At 41.9% G+C, this 16,942-nt stretch overlaps 1 protein-coding gene and 1 pseudogene across 2 annotated transcripts in view; both read right to left on the reverse strand.

Moving 5' to 3' along the window:
* TGFBR1 (transforming growth factor beta receptor 1) overlaps positions 1-16,942 on the reverse strand; it is a 75,080-nt gene that overhangs the window by 48,218 nt on the left and 9,920 nt on the right. The gene's annotated exons all lie outside the window — the stretch shown is intronic.
* On the reverse strand, positions 9,721-9,894 carry LOC122453411 (annotated as a pseudogene).

Consider the following 16,942-nt stretch of genomic DNA (forward strand, 5'->3'; position numbering starts at 1 on the left):
ACCATGGAATATTACTCAGCCATTAAAAAGAATTCATTTGAACCAGTTCTAATGAGATGGATGAAACTGGAGCCCATTATACAGAGTGAAGTAAGCCAGAAAGTTAAAGAACATTACAGCATACTAACACATATATATGGAATTTAGAAAGATGGTAACGATAACCCTATATGCAAAACAGAAAAAGAGACACAGATGTACAGAACAGACTTTTGGACTCTGTGGGAGAAGGCAACTCTGTGGGAGAAGTGAGGGTGGGATATTTCAAAAGAACAGCATGTATACTATCTATGGTGAAACAGATCACCAGCCCAGGTGGGATGCATGAGACAAGTGCTCGGACCTGGTGCACTGGGAGGACCCAGAGGAATCGGGTGGAGAGGGAGGTGGGAGGGGGGATCCGGATGGGGAATACGTGTAAATCTATGGCTGATTCATATCAATGTATGACAAAAAAAATAAATAAATAAATTAAAAATTAAAAAAAAAATAAAATGGAGTCAGACCCAAGGCTATTTTTTCTACTGTGAAACCTAAATATCATCTGTCACACTGAATAATTGTATTAATTTAAATTTTGTTGGTTTTGTAGCTCTCTTTATATTTAATTTGCAGACTTGGTTTACAGTTGTCAATGAGCCAAGAACAAAGATTTTATATCTACTTTCATGTCTATACAACTTTCAACACTATGAAAAATACATTTGTATTTTTCTCTTAAAAGTATTGCAAATTTGAGACAGTCTGTGCTTAAAAGGGGCTTCTCTTATTAAGAGTTTTTCAGTAAGAAGAAAATGTCTCTAGACAACGTTCAGTCGCTAAGCTGCCTCTGACTCTGTCCAACCCCAGTAAATTATCGTCATGAACAGGAGTAAGTGTGTGTGGCTCTCCTCTATACTAGTATCCGTACGTAAGTAACTCCGACCTTTCGGTAGCCCAGCTTCTTGCGGACTTTTCTACCAGAACAAAGGGAAGAACTGAACCCCCTGCCGGGCGCCTTCCTGCTGCCTCGGCCTCCGCCTCGGCGCCCCAGTCTCTATTGGCAGCCACAGCTTCCTCGGCTACAAGATGCACATCTTCCCAGTTAACATTGTGGGAATCCACACACCGTGTCACAATCAAGCTCAGAAAACACCCACAGAACTGCAGTCTCTGGAGAGAAAGGCGAGGCCTGGCAGCCGTCACAGCCTACCTGAGCAGGGAAGGCGCCGCTCGGTCAGTCCCCGCGGCAGCTGTCTGCACGGCGGCTCCCCTGCAACTACAGCGTAACTTACGCTGGATCCCACTAAGACTCTTCAGAGATTTCCCTGTGATTCAGCGCTGCAGTGAAGTTACTGTGCTCACAGAAAACCGTCAGCCCCATGCCAGGAATAGAATTACTAGTAGTAGAATTTTTCAAATATTGCAGAATAAATCATAGAATTATCGAGTTTGAAGATGGTGTGATGTGAAGGACTGTTAGAAACCAAACATTTAGCTCTCAAGGGAAGTGGCAAGAGTAAAAAGAGCAGAACGTACGGGGTTATCATTTTGATTATATTCCAGTATCGGATAAATTCCAAGTTGGGATTATGGTTCTTAGTTCCTTCTATAAAGGAAATTTCCATGATTGCTTCATATCATTGTATCCAGAGGTCACACATTAAGGCACTATTACTTCTACCTAATACGAGGGCTATCAACAGTTGATTCACAAGCCCTTATATCTGACAATGAAGAGACTATGAATAGTATATGAAACAAGGCCTACTGATGAATTAAAATTAAAATTCCTATGAGCCCTACTACAGGCTTCCTTGGTGGCGCTAGTGGTAAAGAACCCACCTGCACATTAGTGCAGAAGACGTAAGAGATGCAGATTCGATCCCTGCGTCAGGAAGATCCCTGGAGGAGGGTATGGCGACCCATTCCATTATTCTGGAGAATCCCGTGGACAGAAGAGCCTGGAGGGCTACAGTCCATAGGGTCACAAAGAGTTGGATATGACTGAAGCAACTTAGCTCACAAGCCCTACTGATGAAATAAAAACTAGTACCAGGAACTTTGTCTTCCCAGCCCTTACACTTCTTTTTAGGCATATCCTTCAATACTCTGTCCCTTAATCTCACACCAGTCAGATCAGCCACCATCAAAAAAATCTACTAACAATAAATGCTGGAGAGGATGTGGAGAAAACAGAACTCTCTTGTACAGTTGGTGGGAATGTAAATTGATGCAGCCACTATGGAGAACAGTATGGAGACGCCTTAAAAACTAGGAATAAAACCACCATGTGTGAAGGTGTTAGTGGCTCAGTCATGTCTGACTCTTTGCATCCCCATGAACTGTAGCCTGCCAGGCTCCTCTGTCCACAGAATTCTCCAGGCAAGAATACTGGAGTGAGTAGCCATTCCCTTCTCAGGGGATCTTCCTGACCCAGGGACTAAGCTAACCCAATGACCCCACTATAGGCACACCCCCCGAGAAAACCGTAACTGAAAAGACACACATGTACCCCAATGTCTACAGTGGCACGACTTCCAAGAGCCAGGACACGAAAGCAACCTAGACGTCCATCAACAGATGAGTGGATATACAGTGGGGAATTACTCAGCCATAAGAAGGAACAAATCTGAGTCAGTTCTAATGAGGTGGATGAAACTAGAGCCTGTTATACAGAGTGAAGTAAGTCAGAAAGAGAAAAATAAGCATTATGTATTAACGCATATATATGGAATCTAGAAAAATGGTACTGATGAACCTATTTGCAGGGGAGGAATGGAGATGCCGAAATAGAGAATGGACTTGTGCACACAGCAGGGGAAGGGGAGAGCGGGACGAATGGAGAAAGGAGCACCGACATAGATCCACTATCACGTACAAAGCAGACAGCCGGTGAGAAGCTGCTGGGTAACACAGGGAGCCCGGCCTGGCGCTCTGGGATGACCCGGGGGGCGGGACGCAGGCTCAAGAGGGACAGGTATATAACTGTGGCTGCTTTGTGTTCTGCTGTATGGCAGAAACCAACACCACCTTATAAAGCAATTTTCCTCCCATTAAAAAAGAAAACATAAGGAAAAAATACTCTCTTCTTTTTCAATACTTGTTATCTGGTCTCTTTACCCTTTCATCTCCCATCCTCGCCCATCAAGAACGAGGCTGAAACACCTTGTTGGAATTCCCTAGTGATGCCCCTTTGGCTGAACCTGTTCTTTCCCCATCATTTTAGGACAGCAGACACACCCACAGCGCTGCCTGCCTGCGTCACGTGACCCTGCGCCGGCCCGCGCGCTCAGCCCTCTGCGCAGCCCACAGCTCTCGCACTCCTCGCCTTGCCCTTGTCTCCAGACTCCAAACTGCCTGCCAGGGCGTATTCTGCTTGGCTTACCTGCCAGTGCAAAGTCAACACATTCAAAACCAAACACAGCATCATTACTCCAAGAATAGTATCTGTGATAAAGAGGCCTCTGGAAGGATTCAGAGGTTTCTTCCTTGCTAAGACATAAGACAGATCAGCCGCCAAAACGGAAAAAGGGGATGAAGACTTCTGACCAGACCTTGGATTCCAATCTTTCCACCACTCTGGTTTTTCTAGTAATGACCATTCTTTCCATTACCCCATTATATCATGATTACTTTTTACAGCACAAACTATTCCCAAATGTAACAAATACTCACCAACAGGTAGGGAAAGGAACAAACACACGATGCCCTTTATTCAGTCTGCCTAGCTAGACGAAAAGCAGAAGACCACACCACTGCTGGCAAAGGGGAAGGCAGAAGTTCAAAGTTAAATCCTTTCCAGTACTAATGTCCAGCCCTGTTACCATCTAGGCTGCCTGTCCACTTGAGCTACTCAGAGTAACCCACCTTCCTTTCTCTCCACTCCCATCTCAGGGAGGCCTGTCTTCTCCTTTTCTCCCTCTTTCAAGTCTAGGGAACCACACAGGTTCTCTTCCTTTTAAAATATGCAGCATATCTCTATAGAACAAGGCTAGAATCCTGTCTGCAACTCCCTCCAGCCTACTGCTAAGGCCTTTGTTCCCCAAAAGGCTCAGTAGCTCTTCTCAACTCCAGGCCTCCCGGTTGCCCTCCAGCTGTAACGTCAACATGAGTGTTAAAAATAACAGCACATGTATGGATAACACTTCACTCCCAAATGTTGGGCTTCAAAACAAAAATCTGATTGTCCAAACATTTCTTCAGATAAATACCATTTACTTCTGCCACTTCTAAAGCACTTAAGAAGCATCATTTATATAATTCAACACATGAATGCGGGCACTTTGAAATTCTCAATCACTTTTCCACAATACTTCCATCTACTAGTCTCCAAAGCTCCATGAATTAGCTGATAGAACGTTAACGGGCATCAGAGGAAAAGCACGCTGAGAAGCGCTGCCTGAACAGCAAGATGGGATTTAACAGGGGCGGTCACCACAACGGCCTCACTTAGGCTCAGAACAAACCGCACAGGCACAGGGCAGCTGCCCGCAGACCTGGGGAGTCTGTTTAGCAGCAGATTGAAAGAGTCGACAGCACTCACTGTTAACTGTAGCCATGGTGACGGGGGAGACAGAGGGAGACTTTGGGCACAAAATCCCACAAACGTCCAGTATAACTAGTAATCACAAGTGTTACTTGAATATCAATCTGCCATGTAAATGAGTCAGAGAATCAAAGAATTAATTCAACAAAGTTTGATCTGAAAGATACCACAGATGTGAAGACAACCTCATTTTATAGATGTAGCAACTGAGTCAGTTTCTCTTACTCCAATACTAAATCAAATCATGAGATCAGGATGTGGTAAATTTTGTTTCATAAAGAGTCACTTTATAACTGCAGCTCCTCCCTACAATGGACTTGGCTGCTCAAAAGGTTATGACTTCCCTGTCATTAGAGATATTTAAGCAGAGGCTTAATGACCAAGTCAGATTTTTTGAAGTAAGGATTCTCTGTACTAAATGAAAAGTTAGTCTAAAACTCTACCATCCTTTAAATAGTAAGATCCTATTACCTTACAAGTTATATCAAACATTAAATATCTATGTTTTCATTTCTTGATCTAGTTCAACTTAACCTCTTCAGGGTACCAAGACCCTGGTACACAGGAGAGATGTAGTATGTGTTTCTTAAATTAGCATCCAAGGAGCAGCTCGTGAGCACACGGACGGCTACTACTAGCCGCGTGTGCCTTGGTCGCTCAGTGGTGACCAGCTCTTTGTGGCCCCGCGGACTGCAGCCCACCAGGCTCCTCGGTCCGTGGGATTCTCCAGGCAAGGATACCGGAGTGGGTTGCCATGTCCTCCTCCAGGGGATCTTCTGGACCCAAAGGGTCTTCACAAAATGGCCACGTGAGCAAATTTTCTTTTGCCCCTTTCCACCTTACTACCGTCATTTTAAGTCCTTTTCCAATTTCTCAGCGCTCTCCTTGCAACTGTCCAAAATTCCCATGTAGATATCTCTTAGGTCCATTTGATGTAAATACCCATTGCCCAGAATAACTTCTTTCATCATATAAATGGAGGACGAGCTGGCTCTGTCAAAATTAGAGATGAAGATACCCTCTGACTCACAAGGAATGTAGCCTATAGATAACTCATGCATGTGTAAAGTGGCTTACATATACTTACCTAATAGGTAATGTCCTCATCAGTCCTAAAGACTGTGATCTCTCCTGTGCATCTGTCAATAGAACTGGTAAAATCCTATAAGATGGAAGATCATGCAGCCTCCCAAAGACTGACCCCAATGAGTATCCAGTAAAAATCCACACAGTGCATTACACTGAATTTGATATAGTAACATTTGTGCTAAAAAAGGAAGAGAGAAACACTCATACATATATTGGGTTGTAAATGTTACAAAGTATCCCCTTTCTTGTTGCTCAGTCCCTAAGTTTTATCTGACTCTTTGCAGCCCATGGACTGCAGCACACCAGACTTCCCAGTCCTTCACTACCTCCCAGAGTTTGCTCAAACTCACGTTCATCCAGTCAGTGATGCCATCTAACCACCTCATCCTCTGTCACCCCATTCTTCTCCCTGGAAGTCTATAAAAGAAACAGGTAACACTGATTTCCAAAGAAGGGAACTGGGTACCCAGAAGACTGGAGCAGGAGGAGACTTCTCACTATAAACCTATTTTTACTTTTATAATTTTGAAAAATTAGTGTATTGTATCTATTCAAAGTTACAAATAAATGTTTAAAATGCCCCTCTGTACTCCATCCCCTTTCCCTATTTTGTCTTCAAAACTCCAGCTCAGGATATTTAACCCTGAGGAATACAGTCACTTCATGTCAATATCAAGACGGTTCTTTCTTGAAAATAATTTGCAAAGATATATCAAGAGCCTTTAAAAGTCTGTATCTTTTAACTCATTAATTCTACTTCCTAGAATTTAGTCTAAGGAAACAAAAGATGTGACAGCAAAGATACAAGCACATTGATGTTTGTTATAGCGTTTGTTGGAAACAATCTATACGCGTGACAACAGGGTTAGCGGAAACTATACAGCCTTGAAGTCTGATAATTTATAGAAGTATGTTTAAGGACAGGGAAATAATCATCCTACTGAAGCTGTGTACCATGTGACTATAATTTCATTCCTATCAAGGGATCTTATTTTTGTTTTACTCCATGAGTTGAGGGGGGCCATGTTAATATACAGAGCAGATGTGTGCACTCTGCCTCACTCTAACCCTTGGGAAAAAAGTGGACAAACCTGTATTTATGATGGTGAGTGATGAAAAATAAATGAATTTATTTTCCCCAATCTAAACACACTTTTATAGTTTCTTACTGGATTTTATGTTGACTAATGGGTATTACAAGAATACAGTAGTTAATTTCATGGAATTCAGAGACAAAAAAGCCCCAAGTTCGAATCCTATCTCTGCCAGTTAGCCTCTAAGTTGCTTAACTTTTGGAGCCTGTTTCCTAAATGCATGACAACAGCAGTCTCAGAAAGTTTGAGGGTTAAATGAGATAACAGAATATTTAGTATAGTGCCTAGCACATAATAAAATGCTCAAAAAATTCACTTATACACTCATTTTTTAACACTACAATGTGTCAGTTCCTGTTCTAGATGCTGGACAGAGAATCAGAACAAACCTCTGCATCACTCTAGGAGGCAGTGCTGACGCCATATAAACATGCGCACACACAACGCTGAGCGTTCACGTAGCCGTTTCTCACTCCATTCACAAATTCCCTCTCAGTTTTCAGCAATGTGGCTGCCTGAGCGAAGTTCTTTAGTCCAAGAACTTCACTCCCACAGCCTGTGAGGGGTGCCCACAGGGAACCGTGTCTGCAGTGCCAACCCAAATTAACAAGTGCGTATGCTCATTTACATATAATACCCCTAATGATCAAGAATCACAACTCAGGAAGTGTAAAATGTTCACACTGGAAGGCAATTGATACTAACCCTCTGGTGGCTCAGACAGTAAAGAATCTGCCTGCAGTGTTCGATCACTGAGTTGGGAAGACCCCTTAGAGAAGGGAATGGCTACCCACTCCAATATTCTTGCCTGGAGAATTCCATGGACAAAGGAACCTGGTGGGTTACAATCCATGGGGTTGCAAAGAATCAAAGATGGCTGAGTGACTGACACTTAATAGAGTGACAATAACTATTTTATAGATGAGGGAACGGGGGTGCCCTAAGAGTTACAGCAATATAGTCTAGATTTATTCGAAAAACCACAAGGAGAAAAAGGGTTATCAGATGATCTAAGGTGGTCCTCCCCCGAGTAGACAAGACAAAGGATTCAACCCCTTCCACTTAGAAAGCGAGAGTAACTGCAGGAGACACTGTGAGCTGGTTGCATAGACACCAAGATGTCATGATGAATGTCACTAAACAGAAGTGTCGAGTCATTCTGGGCTAGGGGAGTGAAGCATGCAACAACTGTGGTAAGAGAAGGGAGTGGTAACCACCCAGCAGCTGCCTTTGAAGTAAGGGCAGAGGAGATACACCTGGGCCAGCAAACAGCGAGAGACCTACTGGAGCCATAGTTAAACATAGGAGGCGGAGGTCTGTGCGGTTGGTAATTTCAGAAGCAGACAGTAAGGCGTGAACACACTGGACCAGAGCAGAACGCGGCGTGTCATCTGCGGAGGAAGAAGGAGTGTGCCTCCGGGAGGACAGAGATGATCAGGACGAGCACCCGCCCCAGGAGCTCGCCCGGTAAGTGAACACACGCAGCTGACGAAGGCTGACGCAGACCGAGTGCTGAGGGAGCAGAGGGTCGGGAGACGTCTCGGCGACGACGTCTGAACTGCGCTGAGCAAGGCTAGAGGGGGTCACGTATAAAGGCACTGCACAGAGACTCGGGAATCAGAGAGCTACAGGCAGTTTAGGGAAATGTAAATAGATCACATAAACCAAAAAATACCTACTCAAAACAAAAGTCACCATACAAAATGTTACCAGCTTTTCTTAAACCAGCAACAAACAGAAAACAGAAATTCTAAAATAAATCATTCACAAAGCATCCAAAGAAATCCAGTGTCTAGGGATAAATCTAACAATATGTTAAGACTTTCACAGTGAAAGCTTCAAATCATACGTATAGCCAGTAAACACATGAAACGATGCTCAACATCACTCATTATTAGAGAAATCCAAATCAAAACTATAATGAGGTGTCGCCTCAGGTCAGAATGGCCATCACCAAAAAGACCTACAGCCAATAAATGCTGAAGAGGATGTGGAAAAAAGGAAATGTCTTGCATTGCTGGTAGGAATGTAAATTGATACAGCCACTATGGAGGACAGCCCAGAGATTCCTTAACAAACTAAGAATAAAACTACCGTATGATCCAGCAACCCCACCACTGTGCACATACTCCGAGAAAACCGTAATTAAAAAGGCACAGGTACCTCAATGTTCGCAACAGCACAATTTACAACAGCCAGGATATGGAAGCAACCTAGACGTCCATCTACAGAGGAACGTGTGAGGAAGTTATGGTACGTATGCAGTGGAATATTACTCAGCCACAAAAAGGAACAAATTTGAGTCAGTTGAAGTAAGGTAGATTAACCTAGAGCCTATTATGCAGTTGAGTCAGAAAAAAAATTGTTGTATATTAATGCATATATATGGAGTCTAGAAAAAAATGGTAATGATGGACCTATTTTCAGGGCTGGAGTAGAAATAGTCAGAGAATGGACCTGTGCACACAGCAGGGGAAGGAAAGCGGGAGGAAGTGTGAGCAGCGCTGACACGTGCACACCGCCATGTGTAAAGCAGAGGCGGGTGAGACGCAGCCGTGCGGGCGCGGGGAGCCCAGCTCAGTATTCGGAAAACCCGGACGGGGGGGATGGGGGGCCGGGAGGGAGGGGTGCGCGTGCGCTCACAGCCGACTCTCTGCTGCACGGAAGAAACCGGCACAGCACTGGAAAGCGAGCATCCTCCACTGAAGGTTTAAGGTTACTCGATAGAAATGATGAAAGATCCAAAACAAAAATTTATTTACAAATGGAGGAACATGTCAGTCTTCTCACTGGACAGTTCAACACTGTACAATGCTACTATTCTTCAAAGTGATCTGTACATTTGACAAAATCAAATCAAAATGCTACAGTTTGGGGGGGGGGGGTGTATGTATGAACTGATAAGTTGATTCTAAAACTTATATGGAAAAACATCCCAAGAATGGCCAAAGCAATCTTGAAAAACAATGCTTTTGGAAGACCTACACTACTAGATATCAAGATCCATTATAACAGTATAATACTAAGACAGTAAGGTATTGGCACAATGGCAAACAGAACGATGAAATAGAATAGAGATTCCAGAAACAAACTCTCACATACAACTACTTGATTTATAGTGAAGGTGACGACATAATGCACTAGGTACTACACTTGATCTTAGCCAAAAGGCTGAGAAGCGATCATAATGCATTAGGAAAAGGAAGGCATGACCAACAAACAGTGCTGGGTCAACTGGAGATACATATTTTTTAGATGAAAAAAAAAAAACAACCTCATACCAAAATCAACTCCCAACGCACTGTGCATCTCACTGTGAAAGGTAAAATAAGAAGCCCTTTAGATGAAAACACACAGAAAAACACTCTCAAGACATTGAATCCGGAAATATAATCAAACAGGATTCAAAAAGCACTCACCTTAAAAATGTAGCACTCACAACACTAAAATAATGACAGGTCAACAGAAAGACGCCACGCTCCTCTGCCGAGTTTCTACGCTGTCTTTTTCTTTTCTTGTGAAAGTGAAAGAGTTTCAGTCCTGTCAGACTCTCTGCGACCCCGTGGGCTGCAGCCCACCAGGCTCCTCGGTCCATGGCATTCTCCAGACAAGAATAACGGAGGGTGTGGCCATTCCCTTCTCCAGGGAATCTTCCCCACCCAGGGATTGAACCAGGGTCTCCTGCATTGCAGGCAGATTCTTTACCACCTGAATCACCAGGAAAGCCATCAGGGAAGCCCAAATAAAAGAAATTTTCTTTTTTAGATTTCCCAAATATTTGTCTATTTTAATAACAGGTTTACAAAGAACTAATTTGGAGTCCAGTATTTTATGTATCAAATCTATTTTTCTTATTTTTTTTCTAAATCCTTATTTTGTTTGTATTTACTTAGTCTCCAGATTGATTTTCAATCTTTTCACTTTCAAATTTTCCTTTAGGGATTCCTTCAGTGACACTCCCACTAGGTTTGATAAACCCTTGTTCATTTCTAAATGGCTTGTAATTTACAACTGCAACAACAGATACATGATTTATTTTGGGTTTTTTTTTTGGTTGTTAATTTTTGAGTTTTCTTTGTAGACTTCCAAATTATCAAATCATCAATTTCCTGGAAAACTGAAGAACTATTTTACAAGATTATTATTAATGATCATGAAATTGGAATACATTATGTTATTATCATTATTGTTATTCAAATACTGTTTTCTTAATCTACAAACAGTGAATTTATCAATGTCATTTTGTATTTTTAACAGTTCTGCTCTTATGTATTTAGACAATATTTTATTAGCTCATAAAGATCCATGACATTTGAAAGATGGCACCTCTATCAAAATAAAATCTTTTTTCTTCCCTTTAATGCTTTTGTTCAGTTCAGTCGCTCAGTCATGTCTGACTTTTTGCGACCCCATGGACTGCAGCGCACCAGGCTTCCCTGTCCATCACCAACCCCTGGAGCTTGCTCAGACTCCTGTCCATCAAGTCGGTGATGCCATCCACCACCTCATCCTCTGCCAGCCCCTTCTCCTCCCGCCTTCAATCCTTTTCAGCATCAGGGTCTTCTCCAGTGAGTCAGCTCTTCGCAGCAGGTGGCCAAAGTATTGGAGTTTCAATTTCAACATCAGTCCTTCCAATGAATATTCAGGACTGATTTCCTTTAGGATGGACTGGTTGGCTCTCTCTGCAGTCCAAGGGACTCTCAGGAATCTTCTCCAACACCACAGTTCAAAAGCATCAATTCTTTGGCACTCAGCTTTCTTTATAATCTAACTCTCACATCCATACATGACCAGGAAAAACCATAGCTTTGACTAGACAGACCTCTGTCAGCAAAGTAATGTCTCTGCTTTTTAATGTGCTGTCTAGGTTGGTCATAGCTTTTCTACCAAGGAGCAAGCATCTTTTAATTTCATGGCTGCAGTCACCAGCAGTCAATCACTGCTGGTGATTTTGGAGCCCCAAAAAATAGTCTCTCACTGTTTCCATTGCTTCCCTGTCTATTTGCCGTGAAGTGATGGGACCGGATGCCATGATCCTAGTTTTCTGAATGTTGAGCTTTAAGTCAACTTTTTCACTCTCCTCTTTCACTTTCATCAAGAGGCTCTTTAGTTCTTCTTCACTTTCTGCCATAAGGGTGGTGTCATCTGCGTTATCTTTTGTAGCTTAAATCTTGTCAGGTACTAATCTTACCATATCTACTTTTTTTTTGAGTCAGATTTGCCTTTTTCTATTTCGTTATTTCAACCTTTGATGTCATTTTAAGTGTATCCTAAAAAGGTTTGCTAGATTTGTAGGCCTCTGTGTTTGTATAATTTCAATCAAAGAATCTGTTTTCTTGAATTCAAACCTTCGTATTTACTAAGCATTCATGAACTTACAACTGCCATACGTTTATCACCAATTAACTTTGATTTTGATTTTATTTTGATCAAAGTTGTATATGTATAGAGTTTAAGGTTGTCAAATAGTTCTACAAGACTGTTACCCACCTTTCCCCTCCCCCAGACAAAAGGTGACAACTCCCCAACACTCAGTCAGTCAGTTCAGTCGCTCAGTCGTGTCCGACTCTTTGCGACCCCATGAATCGCAGCATGCCACTCAACCCTTTCTATTTCCTGCTCCACAGAGGGTAATCACATTTTTTTCTACTCTTAATTCAGTCTCTTGGTATTTAGTTTTATGTCATTCCCACCCCTTTGCAAAACAAAGGGAAAAAATAATAGAATTTAGCCAAAAGAGGTATGATAAATACTTTAGAAATCTGAGACTTGGTGAACCACAATTTACACAGGCTATGACGTTCTTGTCTTCTCTTGTCTGAAATATTCGTCTCTCTTGTCAAATAAAATATAAAAGAAAGCAATTCAATTCTAATTACAGTCTCCTAGAGAAATATAGCTGAACCGAACCAAGCAAGGACAGAAAAGTCCAGTCAAAATGGAGAGGCGTTTATTTTGTGTACATTGTCATAATGCTTCTAACCTTCGGAATCTGTGGCCTCCCTTGGGGCATGAGGCTTCAAGCAGCTAGGGCTGACTTCTTTCAGAGGAATACTTACCCTTTTAAGACTAAATTATGTGTATTTAAAAACTAGAGCTTTGGGGATGCACTGTAATCAACGTAATAACGTTTTCACACCTCAAAATTTAGAGTCCCAAGACTTAGCATTAGGAATACAGGTTTCAAATTGCTAGTAGCATTTTGGTTACTGAAGAAGGACTCTAGTAGGGATTGGTTATTAAAAGCTAAGAGTCTGTTAAGGCTTGATGTTGCTTATCCTTTGGAGAATAGAAGATACAACACAGAACTATGATGTCTATATGTAAGTCAATAGTGACTAGGCCTTAGCAATGGCTTAAAATGGTTTATATGTAAGTATTCCCATTTGCTTCATGAAATTTTTCTTCCTAGTTCCAGGATCTTGAAGCTAAATTAGATGCAAGAATCCAACTGTTTAGAGCAGCTATTTCCTTAGGGCACACCATCTGTTTGCAATGCACAGCTAATTCTGAGTCTGTTGACCCTTTAAGAGTATCCCCTGACTCCTAAAACCCAATTTATTAAAACTCCCTCTTTCCCCTTCTCCTACCATAAGGAAAGGGTAGGCTGGATCTGACAAAATTTAAGTGTTATATGAGAAAGAGTGGGATGGCCCCAACTAAAAGAATATTGATGAGGCCATGTTTGGAGTTTTTGGTTTTTTTTTTTTTTTTAAGGATAAGGTAGAAGAAACAATTGCAATCTTGGGGAGAAAGATATATAAGAACAAATACTCAAGATTATAAACTAAAACAAGAAAGAAAAGAACAAAAGTGAAATTTACCATGGAAAGTGAGAAAGTGAAACAACAGAAGAAAAATAGAGGAAAGTCACATACAGCGCTAACTGTGTTACCTGTGAGCGCTTTCAAATCTGCAACGTTGGCAATTTAAGAAAGGAGGGAGATAGAGTAAAGAAAGAAAAGAAGAGGAAAATGTGACAGACCTGTGGTTCCCACTCCCTGAAGAATGTCAAGGAAAGGGCCTAGAATGTACATGCCAGCGGAATCTGGACCCCCGGTTGTTTTATTTCCTTTGACTGTAGCAAGTACTGCTGATTTGTCTGTGTTCAGAGACACAGATATCTGGGGTGAGGAGATAATACAATTTTTTTTAGTTCCCCCCCTCCAACATTATGAACATTTTCAAACATTCAGAAAAATTGACAGAAATGTGAACACCTCTATACTTACCATTTAAATTCCATAACAACTACTATTTTGTTATATTAATTTTATCATTATTTATCCATCTATGCATCTATCTGTTAAGGGTCTAATTTAATAGTATTTAAAGAACTCTTCCCAGGTGGCTCAGTGGTAAAATATCTGCCTGCTAACCTAGGAGACGCTGGAGACACAGGTTTGATCCCCGGGTCAAGAAGACTAGTAGAAAATGGCAACCCACTCCAGTATTCTTGCCTGGAAAAATCCATGGACAGAGGAGGAGTCTGGCAGGCTAGAGTCCACGGGGTCGCGGAGTTGGACACAACTGAGCACACACACCACACCAAGAAAACCTTCCGCAAAGTCAGACATTAAAAAAAATCACCCTCCCTGACGGGGGCTTGAGTCAGCAAAGGATGCTACGTGAAACCGCAAGTGAGGAGGGAGCTGGATTCCTGCTCAGTCATTAGCTGAATTACTGTCCTGAAATCATTCTGCTTATCCTGAAATACCACATAGTGTCTGAGCTTCAGTTTCCTCACTTACAAAGTTAGACAAAATGATAATCATGGTCTCATGGTCCTTCTTTAGTCTAAAAATTCTACGATTCTATGAAAAACAATTTTCTTAATAATAACTATCATTTACTTCATGTTTTTTAAGTGCCAGGAGGTATGCTCCAAGCTTAGGAGTACAATCTCATTTCGTCTTCACAGGTTCCTTAAAATGTCTGAGATACCACACTCATGAAAACTGCCACCTGTTTTAGCAACACGTGGTCTGCCCGACCTATCTCCAGCTGCACTTCCTCTCCTCAGGCTCCTGCTCTCTGACCAGCATCAACTGTACATGGTTCTGTGGAACCAGCTGGAACTAGCAATCAGAAATTAGCTCTCCTCATTGAGAAACATGAGCAAACTCTAACCCCTGCTCTGTAATTTTTCTCCAAACGTGAAGTGAGATAAAATAGCTAAAACTACATTAACTTGTTTATTTTGGTAAAATAATTACATATAATTATGTTGAAGGAAATCTACAATACACAATCTTGGTGTTTTTATTTAAATCTGTTATACACTGAATAACAAAATTTAAATGTCAGTTTTTCAATTGGAGCAAGTACTCAAATCAACAGCCATGTGCTAAACAAAGAGACTCAATTAGAGCACATTATGGTTTGGTTTGAGAATGAATACATCTAGGAAAAAAAAAATAGCCCCATACACATATTGTGTGTGTGTGTGCGTGCGTGCGTGCGTGCGCACGTGCATGTGTGTGAATGAAAAGCCACTGTTACTGCTTTTATCTCTATATTCCTCTGCAGGTTTAACTATCTCTTTCATGTTCAGTGCTCCCAAATATGTATATTAGTCCTCATTTCCAGAAGAAAAAAAAAATTGCTTTTGCTTTTTTCCATGGGAGCTACTTGTATTTCCATGCACACTGGAGGATCTTACATTGTAGAAATGTAACAGGAGGCCTGCACAAGGTGTCCCAGAACTATAAATACACACTATTATGTAATCAGTGAGGTTCACACCTAGGAAATCTAGATGGAATGGTTATCCTAAGCAAGTGAACAAAAATAAGGAGGTTCAGCCCTATTGGTTAAAACAAGGAAACAGCGAAACAGGCCTAAGTAATTCAGCAACTGCAGAATAAGCAAGGAAGTGATCTACTCAAGTCATGGAAACTGATAAACCCAAATTCTTCCCTTTTCAGCTTCCCTGGTGCTTAGCTGGTAAGAATCGGCCTGTAACGCAGGAGACCTAGGTTTGATCCCTGGGTTGGGCAGGTCCCCTGAAGAAGGGAACGGCTACCCACTCCAGTATTCTGGCCTGGAGAATTCCAAGGACTGTATATAGTCCATGGGGTCATAAAGAGTCAGACACAACTGAGCAACTTTCACTTTCTTATACAAAGACTTCGATAACAGATTCTGCTAAAGAGCAGGGAGAAACTGTTTCCTCCAGTGAAATAATCATGTCTCTAACCAGACTGCGACTTACGGTAACATGTGTCAGTATCTTTTACATGAATATTGAGGTTACTATACAACCAGCACATGTAGGGCCATGATCTTCAGCTAAGTGCAGTCTCCCCAAAGGAAGTCCTCATTCCTGTAATTCATCACCAGAAAGGAGGCAGCTCCTCAGACAGGAAACCCAAGCAAAGACTGTGGGCCCTGCTGTCTTGGGCCGGTGGGAAGAGAGGCAAACGTCTGCATCTGTTCACTTGGTGGCGGTACTCAGACTCTGTCTGCCGCACGGAGATGGGCCAGAAGATGAGGGCCTGAAGACTAAGTCTTTATAAACCAGGATGGATGGTTTTATGTTGCTTTCCATCCATTATCCTCTAGCTTTTAGGAAAGCCTGATGTAAACATTCCAGTCTTACTTCAGCTGTTCCACTGGAATTAAGGTGAAACTAGTGTGTCCAACTATGGACGGAGGTTCGTGACATTGTACAGGAGACAGGGATCAAGACCATCCCCATGGGAAAAGAAATGCAAAAAGGCAAAATGGTTGTCAGAGGAGGCCTTACAAATAGCTGTGAAACGAAGAGAAGCTAAAAGCAAAGGAGAAAAGGAAAGCTATTCCCATTTGAATGCAGAGTTCCAAAGAATAGCAAGGAGAGATAAGAAAGCCTTCCTCAGGATCAGTGCAAAGAAATAGAGGAAAACAACAGAATGGGAAAGACTAGAGATCTCTTCAAGAAAATTAGAGATACCAAGGGAACATTTCATGCAAAAATGGGCTCAATAAAGGACAGAAATGGTATGGACCTAACAGAAGCAGAAGATATTAAGAAGAGGTGGCAAGAATACACAGAACTGTACAAAAAAGATCTTCGTGACCCAGATAATCACAATGGTGTGATCACTCACCTAGAGCCAGACATCCTGGAATGTGAAGTCAAGTGGGCCTTAGAAAGCATCACTATGAACAAAAGTAGTGGATGTGATGGAATTCCAGTTGAGCTATTTCAAATCCTGAAAGATGATGCTGTGAAAGTGCTGCACTCAAT

This window comes from Cervus canadensis, chromosome 14, assembly GCF_019320065.1.
Source record: "Cervus canadensis isolate Bull #8, Minnesota chromosome 14, ASM1932006v1, whole genome shotgun sequence".
NCBI classification, from domain to species: domain Eukaryota; kingdom Metazoa; phylum Chordata; class Mammalia; order Artiodactyla; family Cervidae; genus Cervus; species Cervus canadensis.